Below are 17,625 nucleotides of genomic sequence, written 5' to 3'. Positions count from 1 at the left end.
TGATCAATAATAAAAATAATCCTCTAAAATACAACTTGCCTAATAATTCGGCACACAGTATACAGTGTCAACGGATCTCCTTTCACAGGACTCAAAGTTCGAGAGTGGACCAAAGAAAATGATATGTACCATCGTATTTGCACTCGAAATGTTGCCTTTTAGGCTTGTGGGGACGGAAGCATTCCGAAGCCTGATGGCGGCCGCCACCCCTCAGTACTCAGTCCGCAGCTGCCACTATTTCTCCTGGTGTGCCGTCCCCGCATTACACAAGCACGTGTCCCAAAACATTAGCCATGCCTTCAACAACGCAGTTACCGGGAAAGTCCACATAACCACGGGCACATGGACAAATGCTTGTGGGCAGGGACGGTACATCTCACTGACGGCACACTGGGTTAACATAGTAGAAGCCGGGACCCAGTCGGACCTTGGGACGGAACATGTCCTCCCGACGCCAAGTATTGCGGGCCCTAGGTCAATCTGGGTTGCCCCCACAGTCTACAGCTCCTGCACCTCATCCTCCTCAGCCTCCTCCTCCTGTTCAGCCTCCATCTCCGAAATGACCACATCAGTCACAAGCTGGAAGCACTGCAGCACTGCCTCGGCCAAGCGGCAACAGGCTGTGCTGAAGCTAATATGCTTAGGTGACAAATCGCACAATGCTGAAGAGTTGTGGACAGCTCTGAAAGAGCAGGCAGATCTGTGGCTCACACCGCTGAACCTACTACCAGGCATGGTCATGTGTGACAATGGCTGGTTGCTGGTGGCAGCTCTGAGGCGAGGCGAGTTCACACACGTACCATGCCTGGCCCATGTGCTTAACCTCGTGGTTCAGCTGTTTCTCAAATCCTACCCGGAGCTGCCAGAGCTGCTTGTTAAAGTACGCCGCCTGTGTGCCCATTTTAGAAAGACATCTACAGCTTCCGTCACCCTTGCAGTGTTTCAGCAGCGTTTGCAGATTCCAGCTCACAGACTGGTGTGTGATGTCCCCACACGTTGGAACTCTACACTGCAGATGTTGGGAAGGATTTGTGAGCAGGAGAAGGCAGTGGTTGAGTACCAGCATCAACAAGGCCGTCGGTATTCAGTTCAGACTCCACACATAAGACCTCAGGAGTGGACATGGATGTCGGACATATGTACCATCCTCCAAAACTTTGAAGACTCCACCAAGATGGTGAGCGGCGATGATGCCATAATTAGCATCACCATCCCGCTTCTCTGTCTTCTGAAATGCTCTCTGCTCACAATCACAGAGGATGCATTGCAGGTGGAGCACGATGAGATGGAGCAAGGAACCATACAGTGTGATTATACACAGCCCATCCTCATCTCATCCCAAGGTCCTTGCCTGTTAGCAGTCTGGCACGCATGGTTGAGTTTATGTTACGCTACCTCTTGAAGCTCATCATGAGAATGCCAAGAGTGTGCAAATCAGTCATTAAAGCAAAAGGTGGCTACTTTGAAGAACCTAGAATATAAGACATATTTTCAGTTGTTTCACACTTTTTTGTTAAGTATATAATTCCACATGTGTTAATTCATAGTTTTGATGCCTTCAGTGTAAATGTACAATTTTCATAGTCATGAAAATACAGAAAAATCTTTAAATGAGAAGGTGTGTCCAAACTTTTAGTCTGTACTGTACATACATATATATATATATACAGTATATGTATTAATTAATTAATTAATTAAACTATAAGAAATCAATCTCTAGGATTACAGTCTGTAAAAACGTTAGCTGTTTGTGATTTTTGAACAAGTTGTCCAAAAGAAATAAAAAATTAAGTTGGCACCAAGATTGATAGTGGATTGATATTTGTTACCTGTGAATAGCTTTTTGGGATTTTAGGGGATTTCTAGGATATTAATTTGGGAGAGATGCCCGTTTAAGCAGGGGCGTCACTATTGCAATAATAATTAACCTCTTCACGACATGGCAAATTTCCGTTTTTCATATTTTCCTCCTTCTTCCCAGAGCCATAATGTTATTATTTTTCTGTCCACATACACATATGAAGGCTTGATTTTTGCATGACGAGTTGTACTTTTGAATGATACCATTCATTTTACCGCATAGTGTATTGGAAAATGGGAAAAAATCCAAGTTTTTATTTTTTTTTTCTACTGTACTTGTTGGTCCCCATAGGAGACTTGAAGCTCCAATCATCTGATCGCTTGTGCTATATACAGTAATGCCACAGTATAGTGAAAACCACAGTCTCCTTTGAAGCCCGGCTACCGGCAGGGTTTCAAAGAAGCTCTGTAATGACAAATACTGAGGTCTTTAACAGACCCCCTGCTGTCATAGCAACCCATCGTAGACCCGTGATCACGTCAATGGGCCCATGGAATTATGCAAATGTTGCTGTCATAGTTTGACAGTGGCATTTAACAAGTTAATAATTATGGGTAGACCTCCACTCCACCCGCGATTGTTATAGGTAGGTGCTGACTTTGCCACAGCCATTACCTGATGAGTATGGGGTGAGCCCACTGCATACACCCACTTCCGACTTGCGCTGTACATGTACGGCGCATGTTGTGAAGGGGTTAAGGTGCCAACCTCCATGGCTAGGCAGTTATCAGTATCAGGGATTACTATGGTTATATCTTGTATCCAGTCCTGCCATTAGGTCCTCCATATTTTGTTTTGCTGTCTATGGGAAAATATTATATTTTTTAAAATAAGAATCAATAAAGATATGTTTTTAGAAGAGATCTTTCTATGTTAGACTGGATTACTTATAACCTCTTTTTAGCACACCAAGTTAGTTACCAATCCCATATAGTAGCACATGCAGTACCATTAGCTCTGTAAGCACTGAGATGCTGCAGACTCCGTAAGGCACTGTATTCACTATTAGGGATCCCTCAGATGAGCGTATACCTCGAACGAGTGCTACCTGATGTTTTAAAGGATAGCACTCGGCCCAATGTTATACTATGGGTCAGTGCAGATCTGCGCTTTTTTCCCATGCCGATTTGGCATGAGAAACAAATCGCAGAATGCTGTGAGTGGATCCACTAATCGGATGACACACACTTGTGGCATCCCGGTACCCGTTCTACTGCTGCTAAATGAGACAGTTGTCGTGTGGCAGTAGATTTGTTCCATTGTGGGTACAGAGTTAGGGGATATAATACATTGCATTGTAAATTGTACTTTCCTGCCATTTACTGGCCAATCTGTGTATATGAAAGTTACATGATTATTTTCCTCACAACAAGCTACCACAGAAACGGCTGGGAGGCGCCTCCCAGCTCCGAGCACACTGTGACTGAGCACTGGAACAAACCAGTTGTAGGCGGTTCAAGCTGCCTAACGAAGATATAGGAGAGACACTATTCCCTCAGCGAAGAGTTTTTCCAATGCCAGTCCACGGGGGACATTTTTCCTCACATAATCTCCTTTACAAAAACAGTGAAGCCTTTTCAAGTCAGGAGAGATAACGCTGCAAATGGGCTCTCCTGCACGCTGGTTATCCTGTTTTGCTTCTAGCCAGGACCAGATCCACGTGGCTGCCACACCATCGACTTTGTTTAAACCTACCCCTTGCGAGTGGGAACGGTGAGCTAAAAACTGAGTACATACACACTTTAGTGTGTTTCCATGGAGAGCCAATCTGTGAAGGTCCCTCCTTCAGTGTAATATTTCTTGGACTGTGCATAGCATTTCCTCTACTAGCAAGTGAAGAGTACTCTGTTCCAGCCTCCCTGAGAGGCCATAACCTCACTTGTCTCATGAGGAGAGAACCATTACTTTCATATGCACAATATACTGTGAACTTTGCCTTTAACCCCTTTAAAGCCCATGACGTACTAATACGCGTCTGTGCCCTGGGACTTAAGAGCCTGACCCATATTAGTACGTCATCGCGATCGCGCGCGCACACAGCTGATTGTCACAGCTGACACCTGGTACTTTGTGCAGGGAGCGGTCCCGCACCGCTCCCGGCACATTAACCCCCGCAATGCTGCGATCGAAGTCGATCGCAGCATTGCGGTGGCTAAGGGGAGGTGATCGCAATACTCACCTCATCTTCTGGCCTCCAGCACTGTCTGCCGCGGCTTCCCGGGTGTTGCCATGACGACCCGATGTCGTCATGACAACATCCGAGTCACCAGACAGCAGGAAGATTTTTTGGTCATGCGCAGTGCATGACCAAACAATCTTCTCACTGTGCAGCGCTGACTGCCTGCATGGCGCAGGGATGGTGCTCCATCCCTATGCTATGCAGGCGATCAGAATAAAAAAAGTGAAGGTCCCAGAGTGGGACAAAGTAAAAAAGTAAAAAAAACTCTCAGAAAGTGAAAAAAAAAAAAAAAAATTGTAAAAATATAAAAAAAAAATAAAAAAATAATCCACCAAAAATAAAAATATAATGTACCCATCAATAAATATTATGAAAAAAAAACAAATAATAAAAGTACACATATTTGGTATCGCCGCATCCGTAACTACCTGACCTATAAAACTGTCCCACTAGTTAAACCCTTCAGTGAACACGGTTAAAAAAAAAAAAAACGAAGCAGAAAACAATGCTTTATCATCATACCGCCAAACAAAAAATGGAATAACACGCGATCAAAAAGATGAATAGAAATAAAAATGATACCGCTGAAAACGTCATCCCGTCCCGCAAAAAATAAGCCACCATACTGCTCCATCATCCGAAAAATCAAAAAGTTATAGCTCTCAGAATAAAGGGATGCAAAAAAATATTTTTTTCTATAAAATAGCTTTTATTGTGTAAAAGCTCCAAAACATAGAAAAACGATATAAATGTGGTACCGCTGTAAACATACTGACCCTAAGAATAAAGCTACCTTATCAATTTTACCACACGCGGAGTGGAATAAAAAAGAATAAAAAAAAAACAATTCTTGAATTGTTGGTTTTTGTTTATTCTGCCTCCCAAAAGCTAGAATAGAAAGCTATCAAAAATGTCACGTGCCTGAAAATGGCACCAATAAAAACGTCAAATCATCCCGCAAAAAACAAGCCATCACATGACTTTGTCGGCCAAAATATGGAAAAATTATAGCTCTCAAAATATGGCAATGCAAAAACTAGATTTTACAAAATATGTCTCTTTTAGTGTGTGACAGCTGTCAATCATAAAAACCAGATATGATTCTGGTATCTCTGTAGTCGCACCGACCCGAAGAATAAGGTCGTCTAATCACTTATACCGCACTAGGAATGGCGTAAAAAGTAAACGCTAGGGCTGGGGTTGGGGTTAGGGTTGTTTTTATTTTCAAAAGTAAAAAAAAAAAAAGATGACGATATGGCAACTAGTGTTGAACACAAGTGCTCGCTACTTGAGTTTGCATCGGGTGCTCGGGTATGCATTGAGTATCGCGGGTGCTCGAGTCTCCGCCCCATATGCTTCGCGGCCAAAAAAACCTCGCGGGGATTGCCTGCCATGCACGAGCGATCCCCGCATGTTTTTTTTGGGGTGTCTAATAACTGTGAAACATGCGGGCGGGGACTCAAGCATTTCACTTGAGCACCCGTGATACATGGTGCATACCTGAGTACCCGATGCAAACTCAAGTAGCGAGCACTTGCGCTCAAGACTAATGACAACTTATTCAATATGATGACCTAATGTCATCAAATTCTGTGTCGTACCTCTGGGTTCAAAATGTTCACTATACCCGTTGATAAAATCCTTGAGGGGTGTCGTTTCCAAAATGGGGTCATTTGTGGGGGATTTCAACTATTTAGGCACATCAGCGGCTCTCCAAACGCGACATGGCGTCCGCTCTCGATTCCAGCCGATTTTGCGTTCAAAAAGTCACACAGTGCTCCTTCCCTTTTGAACTCTACCGTGCGCCCAAACACTGTATTTTCCCCACATATGGGGTATTGGCGTACTCAGGAGAAATTGCACAAAAGTTTTTGGGGTCCATTTTCTCCTCTTACCCTTGTGAAAATAAAAAAATTGGGGCTAAAACATCATTTTTGTGGAAAAAGTTAGATTTTTTTATTTTCACGGCTCCATGTTATAAACTTCTGTAAAGACTTGGGGGTTCAAGGTGCTCACCACACATCTAGATAAGTTCCCTGAGGGGTCTAGTTTCCAAAATGGTGTCACTTGTGGGGGGTTTCCACTGTTTAGGCACATCAGGGGCACATCTGCTAATTATTCAAGCAAATTTTACAATCATAAAGTCAAATGGCGCTCCTTCCCTTCCGAACCCTGCCGTGAGCCCAAACAGTGTTTTTCCCCCACATATGGGGTATCTTCTTACTCAGGAGAAATTGCACAACAAACTGCATAGTGCAATTTCTTCTGTTACCCTTATGAAAATGCAAAAGTGGGGGCTGAAAAACATTTTTGTGGGAAAAATGTGAAAATTTTATTTTTACGGCTCAATGTTATAAACTTCTGTGAAGCACCTGGGGGTTCAAGGTGCTCACCACACATCTAGATAAGTTCCCTGAGGGGTCTAGTTTCCAAAATGGTGTCACTTGTGGGGGGTTTCCACTGTTTAGGCACATCAGGGGCTCCCCAAATGCAACATGGCGTCCGCTAATTATTCCAGCAAATTTTACATTCAAAAAGTCAAATGGCACTCCTTCCCTTCTGAACCCTGCCGTGCGCCCAAACAGTGGTTTTCCCCCACATATGGGGTATCTGCTTACTCAGGAGAAATTGCACAACAAATTTTGGGGTCCATTTTTTCCTGTTACCCCTGCGAAAATAAAAAAAAATTGGGTCTAAAGTAACATTTTTGTGAAAAAAGTTAAATGTTAATTTTTTTCTTCCACATTCCAAAAATTCCTGTGAAGCACCTGAAGGGTTAATAAAGTTCTTGAATGTGGTTTTGAGCACCTTGAGGGGTGTAGTTTTTATAATGGTGTCACTTTTGGGTATTTTCTGTCATAAAGACCCCTCAAAGTGACTTTAAATATGATGTGGTCCCTAAAAAAATGGTTTTGTAAATTTTGTTGGAAAAATGAGAAATCGCTGGTCAACTTTTAACCCTTATAGCTCCCCCATAAAAAAAAAATTTGGGTTCCAAAATTGTGCTGATCTAAAGTAGAATGTGGGAAATGTAATTTATTAACTATTTTGTGTGACATATCTCTCTGATTTAAGAGCATAAAAATTCAAGTTTTGAAAATTGCAAAATTTTCAAAATTTTCACCAAATTTCCATTTTTTTCACAAATAAACGCAAGTGATATCAAAGAAATTTTACCACAATCATGAAGTACAATATGTCATGAAAAAAACAATCTCAGAATCAGGGGGATCCGTTGAAGCGTTCCAGAGTAATTACCTCATAAAGTGACAGTGGTCAGAATTGTAAAAATTGGCCTGGTCATTAACGTGCAAACCACCTTGGGTTGTAAAGGGGTTAAGAGAGACTGTACCCTGTTACCTCCTTCAGTAAAATTGTTGTGTTTACAAGTTCACCTGTGTGTCTGGCTGCTTGAGATTGCACAAACATCACGGGCACTCCAAAACCTGCACCCAGACACCACCGCTACAGGAGTATCCACAATATACCACAAGTGCCACCTCCTGCCTTTGAAATTGTTGTGGACACGAGGGAAGTGTTGAGGGGTCCAGCAACCCACTTCAGCTACTGTGACATAATTATCTGCTGCCAGTGAGACCACATATCCCAGCTGACCCTTCTGCAACATCTGGTGCCTCCCCAGTGGCCCACCGCAATTTGTGGCAGCCCTGCTGTGCCCATCGCGTGCAACATATTGTGGGGAACCCTGGTTGCCACGCTACAAGGGGGAGCCGCACACCTTCAGGGACTTCCGTGACAAGTTTCTGCGTCTCTTTATGTTTTACTCCCTCTCTCCAGAACAGCAAGTGCAGATCCTGCTGGGTCAGCTTGAGGGTGCTGCTTCTAGGGAAGTTCGATCCTGGCCCCCAACAGAGAAGAAAGCGCCTGAGCAAATCCTTGCGAAACTGAAGGATACCTTTGAGGTTACATCTATCTCTGAGGTAAAGATGAGATTCTTTGCAAGACGACAACAGCCAGGTGAGACCCTATGGGTCTATGCTCTATCCCTCCAAGAGGCTTTTTCCGCTGTTCTACAGATTGACCCCGTGAAAGTGTAGATTCTGACAAAATCTTGATAGACCGCTTCATAGAGGGGACGGGTTCTGAACTGTCGCAGAGCCAACTCCGCATGCTTGCTGCACAACATCCCAGCTTCACCTTTGCAGACTTCAAGACCCTAGCCATCCGTGTCCTCGGCAATGAATATGTACAGGGAAACTATGTCCCCTTTGCTCCTCTAGCTAGGTCTATTCCTGCTGCCCCTCCATCTTTCCAGATGACATAACCATAAACTATGCAAGCAACACAAGCTGTGCAGACTCCTGTTGTGGACTCCAAGGCATCCCTTGAGGCCCATGTAGATGACATTGCCAGAGGACTCGAACAAGTCTCTCAGCAGATCAAAAATCTGATTATTCCATTTTTGCGCTCCAGGGAGCAAGCCCATGACAGAACTCTCTCTCCTCAGCCTCCACCCAGAAGTCTACCTCCAGGCAAAGCTTCTCTCCGTAAGAGACCTTTCTGTCAGCATTGCCACAGATATGGACACACCGAGGCAGAGTGCTATCAGTTAAACGGGCCACCCCCGAGGTTGAGGACCACCCCTCAGGAGGAAGAAGAAATGGTCCAGAGAAAGCATCCATGTAGGTGCCTTGCTTCATCTCACCCTGCCCGCCCATAACTGTCCTGGTAAACGATGTCCCTGTGGAAGCTGTTATTGACATTGGCTCACAGGTAACTACTTTGCAGAAGCGGGCATATCTTGAACATTGGGACTTTAGTGACTTAAATAACCCTCCAGATGTCTGGATGAACATTATAGCTAGTAATGATGAACCCATACCTCACCAGGGTTACTGAGAGCCCACTATTCGGTTTGTGCTGAAGGGGTACAACCTGACCCCGACAAAATTGCTGCAGTTCAAAACTGGAGAACGCCCACTATCATCAAAGAAGTCCGAAGTTTTTTGGGATTTGCAGGCTACTATCGCCGCTTAATTCTTCACTTTGCTCAAGTGTCTGAACCACTTACTGAGTTGCTATGGGGATGTCCCAAGGAAAACTACAACTGAAGGCTTCCAGTAAACTGGACAAATCATCAAGAACAAGCATTCCAAACACTGAAAGACCTTCTTACCCAGCCATCTATCCTGGCCTATCCTGATAGGATTAGCCATTCCTTTTGTATACAGATGCTAGCCTTCAAGGGCTAAGTGCTGTTTTGTCCCAGGTCCAGGACAATAAGGAGCGTGTGATTGCTTACGCCAGCCGAAGCCTCAGAGGAACTGAGAAGAAGGACAGCAACTACAGTTCGTTCAAGCTTGAACTGCTTGCACTTGTCTGGGTTGTTATAGAAAAATTCAAGGATTACCTGGCTGCCACGCCCTTTACTGTCTACACAGACAATAATCCGCTAGCACGGGATACTGCCAGTTAGGAGCCATGGAACAACGGTGGGCTTCACGCCAAGCAAACTACAAATTCACAGTCTAATACCGCAGTGGCAAATCAAATGTCAATGCCGATGCGTTGTTCCGGCTGCCTGTTGGAGAGGAAACACCCCTCATCTGGGATGACATCTGGGAAGAGGTAGAAATGCCTCCTTTCTACTCAAGGTTTACCCAACAGAGTGCCATCACTGCTTCTGCTAAAAAGGGAGAATCTCATTCCAAGTCACCTACTGAACCTCTTCAAGAACTTTCCCTGTGGAAGAAATTACAAGAAGAGAGCAGAGTCCTGGGAGAACTGCATGACTTCCTTACTACTGAAAGAGTTCCAACCCAGCTACGACAAGCTCATCCTGATGTGGAACTTACCCGCCTCTGGAGACAGAGAAAATACCTATTTGTCCAGAAAGGGCTCATAATGAGAAACACTTTGGACCCTGTCTCAGGCGACAGACTTCACCAAATACTCATTCCCCGGAGAGATGCACGGGTCATCCTTGAAGCCTGTCACGATCGCTCTGGCCATTTTGGTGTCCAGAAAACTGAAGCTACAATCCACCGAAGGTTCTAATGGGTCGGTATGAGAGGAGACATTGAAAATTTGTGCTGAGAATGTCCCACATGTAACATCACAAAAGATGGATGCAGAGATCAAAAAGCGCCCCTACACCCTATCAAGTCACAAAGCCAGGAGAAATTGTTGCTCTTGATCATGTGAAAATGGGCCCAACTCGCTCTGGCTATATATATGCCCTCACAATGGTGGACCATTACACAAAGCTTGCCGCTAGTGCTCCTGTCAAAGATCTTACAGCCAAAACTGCAGCTGAAGCCTTCTATACCGAGTTTATCCAACACTATAGCCAGACCACATCCTCACTGATCGCGGACCTGCCTTTGAATCTCAACTTTTCCATGAGCTGTGCAAGCACAGAGATTGCAAGAAACTGTATACTACTGCTTACCATCCACAAGGTAATGGACTATGTGAAAGAGTGAACCAAGTCATCATCGGCATGCTGCACACTGCTTCTGCCACCAAGGGAACTGAGTGGCCTGAGATTCTGACCATTGCTCAACTGGTCATACTCCATTTTATTTGATGTTCTGCCAACAAGGCCAGTTGCCTTCAGACTTGGCTCTAGGTGTACAAGTACCTGACACCATTAATCCTTTTCCACAAATGGACTGGGTGATTGAACACCGCAGATGCATGACGGAAGCCAAAGAAATTGTTGATTCTCACATGGAATAAGCAAGAAGAAAACCCCAGACGGTACACAGAAACCGCCTAAAACTTGGAATAATAATAATTTCCACAATTGGATGTGTTTAAATAAAATGTTCCTGTACTGAGATAATCTTATAAATGTGCCCCTGCTGTGTACTGTGTAATGGTTGTGTCTGACCGCGCAGGAACATGGTCTGATCATACCACAGCTCCTGGGCAGTGGAGGAAGCAAAAGAGTATACAGACATTACAGCACGGGATCACAGCTGATTCTTTCTTTGAGGTAAAATTTTGTTTAAAAACAGGCAGTGAAAAATGTTATTTCTCAAAAAGAATCAACTGCAATCCCCTGCTGTCCTGTCTGTATCCTCTCTTTTTCTCTCCCACTGCTCAGGAGCTGTGGTGTGACGAGACCATGTTCTTGCACGGTGAAACACAAATATTACACAGTACACAGCAGGGGCACATTTATAAGATTAATTCAGCACAGGAACATTTTATTTAAACACATCCAATTGTGAAAATTATTATTATTTCAAGATCTGTTGATTAAAATGAACTTTTGTTAGTGGGAAAACCCCTTTAAGGCTGCTGCAGACTGATGGCTTGAAGAACATCAGAGACTGGAGTAAAATGGGTTAAATCTGCACTGCCAGCGAATGACGATGGAAGAGAAGTCAGAAATCCAGGAAAGCGGTTTATTTGTCAACGTGTTTCGAAGTGTCCCACTTCTTCATCAGGACAAACCACAGTTTGTGACCACAGGCTTGTCCTGATGAAGAAATGGGACAAATAAACCACATTCCTGGATTTCTGACTCCTTTTTCATTTTACTCCAGTCTCTGATGTACTTCCATAATATAGCATATGTTGGAATGTGCCAAAAACATGAAAACCGAGTTCCAGTTGTCCAGCATTTTGTGGATGCTATTATGGATCCATAATATGGCTGTGTGCATTAGGACTTACCATATGTCAAGGTCTATATCACTTGCATTTTGAAGGTATTTATTGTACTCTTCGGTAAGTATAAAGTAATAATATATAAAATATAGTGTCTGATGTAAATTAATAACTACAGTTACATTTCACATAGTACACAAAAAATAATAAAATAGTGAGCTTATGCCTGAGGCAATTCTAAAATTAACATTTGCCAGTCACATGGCAATATAACCCTTTACACTGCTTTACAATTTGCCAAACCACCCCCTAAGCATCACTGAGCACTGTAAAATCTTATATATGTGCAATGTGAAAATGATGGCAATATATATATTTTCTATAATAAATCCCACTCCATAGCTCTGTCACACAAGTACGATTATTCATGGGTTGTAAACATACAAATGACAGCTGTGCACTACAATAAGAACCCCACATAAGTGACTGCATAAAATAAAAGCATTTCAGATTGATGTCATCCATCTTTGCTTATGCTTAAAGTATCTGACTAGAATTTTCTCTGCTATTTCCATACACCCATGTCACACTACATTGGTTTCCTTGCCTTCTGTTTTATACAGCTCTACGTAAAGACTGGTTGGATTTTCTTCAGTTTCTCCGTTTTTATTTAAGGAAACGTAAACCTTTATGTGACATATAACTCAGTGTGCAATAAGGCAGCATTTACCAACATTTGAAAAGTTGCAAACTTTTTGGGCAACGTGAGGCTGCGCAAAAGTTTTTGCAACTTTTAGCATTTTTATGGTACCTTGTAGGAGTTGGGGTGGAATGGATTCATGACAAGTGGTGGCGTATCTTATGCCATAAATCTTGCTCCAGTCTATGACTAGAGTAAGATTTGCTGCGAGGCAAACAAAAAGGCCACTTTGTGCCTCAGAAGGGAAAAAAAAAGATTTTCAGCTCACCCTTGTAGGAAACTTTAACTGAGCTTCATTGCCGAAGCACGGGATCCTGTCCCTGATAGAAGTGGAATGAAATTGCACAAAAATCCAGCATCAGCGCTAAAATGTAGAAAAACTTTATTGCATCACTTAAAAATACTTCACGGCGTAGTTGCAATACATCTGCATAGATGTTGTTGGAAAGGAGGATACCACCAGGAGAGTGAAGAACCTAAATGCGAGTTTAAGAACACATCTAGCTAGACCGAGTTTAAGAACACATGTCGTGTTCGAAACGCGTTTGGTTTCTTCACTCTCCTGGTTGTATCCTTCTTTAAAACAACATCTATGCAGATGTACCACTTTGTGCCTGTAACATACCTGGCGGCGTCCTTGCATAGTGGTCCATCTCCCACTGTGCAAGAGCGCGCACTTGATCTCCAGTCCAGAATGTCTCTCTGGCTTCCCTCCATGCTGTCTGTTTGTGTCTTTCTGCTGCTTAAGGGCGGCGCCCGATCACTTCCTGCTTTTTGTACTTGCTGCAGGCACATCCCTTGTGCGTCCTCAGCCTATTGCTGTCTGTCACCTGGTACTTAAACCAGCTGCTCCAATTAACCCATGCCTGAGCATTGTGTTTCATTTAGTGTGCTCTTGCACTCTGAATGTGCCAGGTCCCTTCTGTGTTCTCTTGTCTGCCTATCCTGGAGGCTGTATTTCCAGGCCTGTCTGAACACGCTCCTAGCCTGTTCCTCCCGCCTTCTAGGGGCTGATTACCTAGACCCGCTCCTGTATCTTGTCTGTCCTGTCTGAACACGCTCCTAGCCTGTTCCTCCCGCCTTCTAGGGGCTGCTACCTAGACCCGCTCCTGTATCTTGCTACTGTGTCTGTTCTTGTCTGTATACTCTTCTAGCCTGTTTCCCGTATTTCTCTATGTCCGTACCTTTCCTTTTTCTGCAGAGTCTGAATTCGTACCTAACGCCTGCTCGTTGTCACTGTACTGCCGTTTGTGAGTTTGTGGTCCACTCGCTACTTCACTGCAAGTGCCCTGTGGGTATCTGGTTCTGCCTTTCCCTTCCTGTCTGTTCCATGTGAACAGAGCCCTGTCCCCCCTGCTCTGCCTTTGCTCACCGCTCCGGCGGTTATAGCCTGCTCTGCCTTTGCTCACCGCTCCGGCGGTTCTAGCCTGCTCTACCTTTGCTCACTGCTCCGGCGGTTCTAGCCTGCTCTGCCTTTGCTCACCGCTCCGGCGGTTCTAGCCTGCTCTGCCTTTGCTCACCGCTCCGGCGGTTCTAGCCTGCTTTGCCTTTGCTCACCGCTCCGGCGGTTCTAGCCTGCTCTGCCTTTGCTCACCGCTCCGGCGGTTCTAGCCTGCTCTGCCTTTGCTCACCGCTCCGGCGGTTCTAGCCTGCTCTGCCTTTGCTCACCGCTCCGGCGGTTCTAGCCTGCTCTGCCTTTGCTCACCGCTCCGGCGGTTCTAGCCTGCTCTGCCTTTGCTCACCGCTCCGGCGGTTCTAGCCTGCTCTGCCTTTGCTCACCGCTCCGGCGGTTCTAGCCTGCTCTGCCTTTGCTCACCGCTCCGGCGGTTCTAGCCTGCTCTGCCTTTGCTCACCTCTCCGGCGGTTCTAGCCTGCTCTGCCTTTGCTCACCGCTCCGGCGGTTCTAGCCTGCTCTGCCTTTGCTCACCGCTCCGGCGGTTCTAGCCTGCTCTGCCTTTGCTCACTGCTCCGGCAGTCTCGCTCTGCTCTGACTCCTTTGCTCACTGCCCCGGCAGTCTTGTCCTGCTCTACTCTTGCTCACCGCTCCAGGCGGCCTTGTCCTGCTCTACTCTTGCTCACCGCTCCAGGCGGCCTCGTCCTGCTCAACTCTTGCTCACCGCTCCAGGCGGTCTCGTCCTGCCCTGCTCTCGCTCACCTCTCTGGGCGGCCTCACTCTGCTGTGTTTGTCCGCCACATCTGTGATTCTGTTCCTGAGTCCCAGTGTGTACTGGGTCCTATCCCGCCTGTGTTCCTACCTGCTAGTGCCTCCCTGTCTGCACTCTAGCCGTGCTTGCCTGTACCCCCCTGCCTGCATACCCGTCTGCCTGCATACCAGTCGTGCCTGCCTATTCCCACCAGTCTGTGCGCCAGCCTAACCATTCTGTTCCTGTATTCCCCTGTGTGGGTCAACAGCCGTGTCCGGGGTCTGTCCTGTAGTAGCACCTGGTCCCTCTGCTCGGTTCCTCCTTGGTGCACTGGCATCGTATGCCGTCGTGCGACCCTGGTCGGATCGGGTGAATACCTAGTTACGCCCCTCCAGGCATTCACTCTCCGGCACGGTCCAGTGGAATCACACGCACACGCCGCTCAGCCCGGGCGTGTGCATTACAGTGCCTCGCTTGATTCATTGAGAGGCATGCACCTGTAAGGGACACGGCTGGCCGATATTTACTGCTGGGTCCCAAAACACCCTTCATAGGGGTCCCTGGGTGTGTGAACATGTTTCGGTTTCTACTGTTGACACCTTCAGACTATGTTCTGCCCCAATTTGTGAGACACTGGGACCCTTTAGCTCTGTGATGAAGAAAACAAGCAGATTTATGAAAATAAAGTCTCATTTACTAGGTCTGGTAACCATTATTGGCACCCCTTCATTTTTTTCATAGACTTTACAATATCTTCAGAAATAAATGGAAATGTACCAAAGTTATATCCTCAGCATTTTTTAATTTGTGGTCCAAAGTAATACAACAATAAAACATTGTTTTTCAACTTCCAAGTTGCAATTTCAAAGAAGAAACAGAATAAACAGCATGTGCAGCAATAAAGACACCCTAATTAATACATGGTTGCCCACCCTTTGGCATTGCTGACAGCCTCCAAACGTTTTTTGTAGCCATCAATAAGCTTCTTGCACTTCTCAGCTGGAATTTTCTCCCACTCTTCCTTTGCAGTTTGTTCAAGCTCTTGAATGTTTGCAGGGTTCTTTTTCCCAATGGCAGATTTCAGCTCACCCCAAAGATTTTCAATGGGATTGAGGTCAGGATTCATTGCTGGCCATTTTAAAACAGTCCATTTTTTCTTATTCAACCATTCCTGTGTACTTTTCGGGTGTGTGCTTTGGGTCATTGTCTTGCTGGAGGACCCATGATCTTCGACTTAAACCAAGTTTTCTTACACTGGGTAAGACATTTAGTTCTAAAATCTCTTGATAATTCTCTGATTTCATGATTTCTGTGATACAGTCAAGGCCTCCAGTAGCAGACGCAGAAAAGCAACCCCACAGAATTATGGATCCTCCACCATGCTTAACCGTTTGTACGGTGTTCTTTTCCTTATAAGCTTCATTGCGCCATCTGTAAACAAACTGTTGCTTTGCATTACCAAAAAGCTCTATTTTTGTTTCATCTGTGTACAGAAAATTTTCCCAGAAGAATTGTGGTTTGTCAAAGTACTCTTTGATAAAGATCAGTCGTTCCTTTTTACGTCTTTTCTTCAACAATGGTTTCTTCCTTGGCCTTCGCCCATAAAGCTCTGCTTGGTTTAGTGTGCAGTGTATGGTACTTGTTGAAACCATGACCTCAGACTGTTTCAAGTCAGCCTTTAGGTCTTTTTTTTATGTTTGATGTGGTGTTTTTTCAATCATGCGCACTAACCTTCAAAGACATTTCTTGTCAATTTTCCTCTTTCCCCACATCCAGGAAGGTTCTTGACAGTTCCATGCTTGGCAAACTTCTCAATAACATTGCACACTGTTGAAACTGGGATACCAAGGTCTTTGGAGATGACCTTATATCCTTTGGAAGTCTTGTGTTTGCTAATAATAGCAGTTCTGATGTCCTCAAACAGCTCCTTTGTCTTCACCATTGTGACAAAGGAACAGGGCCTACCATGTTGCTTCATTCATTAGCTAATTCATGTGACATGGGCATCGACAATTAACAACAGGAGAATCTCTTTGGTGATTTACCACAGGCGAGTCAAAATGTGTTTCCATACTAAATTAATGTAAATGGTTCCAATACCAGTGTCACAGCAAGCTTTAGGTTTTTCTATTTTTTCCTCCCATTGTTTTCAGTTTTAAATTGTTGTTTATCATTTGAATTTAACATGAGTGCTGTAGACAAAAAAACTGTTTCACTTGATTCATTTTCTCAGGAGATATTTCACATTATGTACTTAAACTTCATGGCTGCCAATAATGATAAGCAGGACTGTATGTACAATGTGTTGCAGGGACAAAGCTTAATTTCTTCATCTGTACAATATGACAGAGGTTTACATTTGACAGTTTCAGATAGCGGCACATTACTTGTGTGAAACGTTGCAAATTAATAACAGGCTACGCTGGGGGCCTCCATCTTCCTAGTACAGGGCCACATGGGTCAATGTGTTACGCTGTTCCCTCTGAACCCAACCTGTACTCTGTGAACTGTGTAAGGTAGCTCTCTCAGCTACCACCTTACGGATGTGTCCAGGCCTCGCTGATCCTGTAATTATTCACAAAGATCTCCAGGTCTGGCTAATGCTGAGACTGGCTTAACCACTTCGCGCCAGAGCCTGTTTTTGCCTTCGTGACCGGGCCAATTTTTTCAATTCTGACTACTGTCACTTTATGAGGTAATTACTCTGGAACGCTTTAACGGATCCACCTGATTCTGAGATTGGTTTTTTGTGACATATTGTACTTCATGATAGTGGTAAAATTTCTTCGATATCACTTGCGTTTATTTGTGAAAAAATCGGAAATTTGGCGAAAATTTTGAAAATTTTGCAATTTTCAAACTTTGAATTTTCATACCCTTTAATCAGAGAGATATGTCACACAAAATAGTTAATGAATAACATTTCCCACATGTCTACTTCACATCAGCACAATTTTGGAACCAAAATTTTTTTCTGTTAGGAAGCTATAAGGGTTAAAAGTTGACCAGCGATTTCTCATTTTTACAACAAAATTTAGAAAAACATTTTTTTAGGGACCACATCTTATTTGAAGTGACTTTGAGGAGCCTTTATGACAGAAAATACCCAAAAGTGATACCATTCTAAAAACTGCACCCCTCAAGGTGCTCAAAACCACAT

This window comes from Phyllobates terribilis, unplaced genomic scaffold (assembly GCF_046119375.1).
Source record: "Phyllobates terribilis strain yellow unplaced genomic scaffold, ASM4611937v1 Scaffold_1__5_contigs__length_1240528914, whole genome shotgun sequence".
Lineage (NCBI taxonomy): Eukaryota > Metazoa > Chordata > Amphibia > Anura > Dendrobatidae > Phyllobates > Phyllobates terribilis.
The sequence above is the reverse complement of the archived record's forward strand: the minus strand, read 5'-3'. Positions refer to the sequence as shown.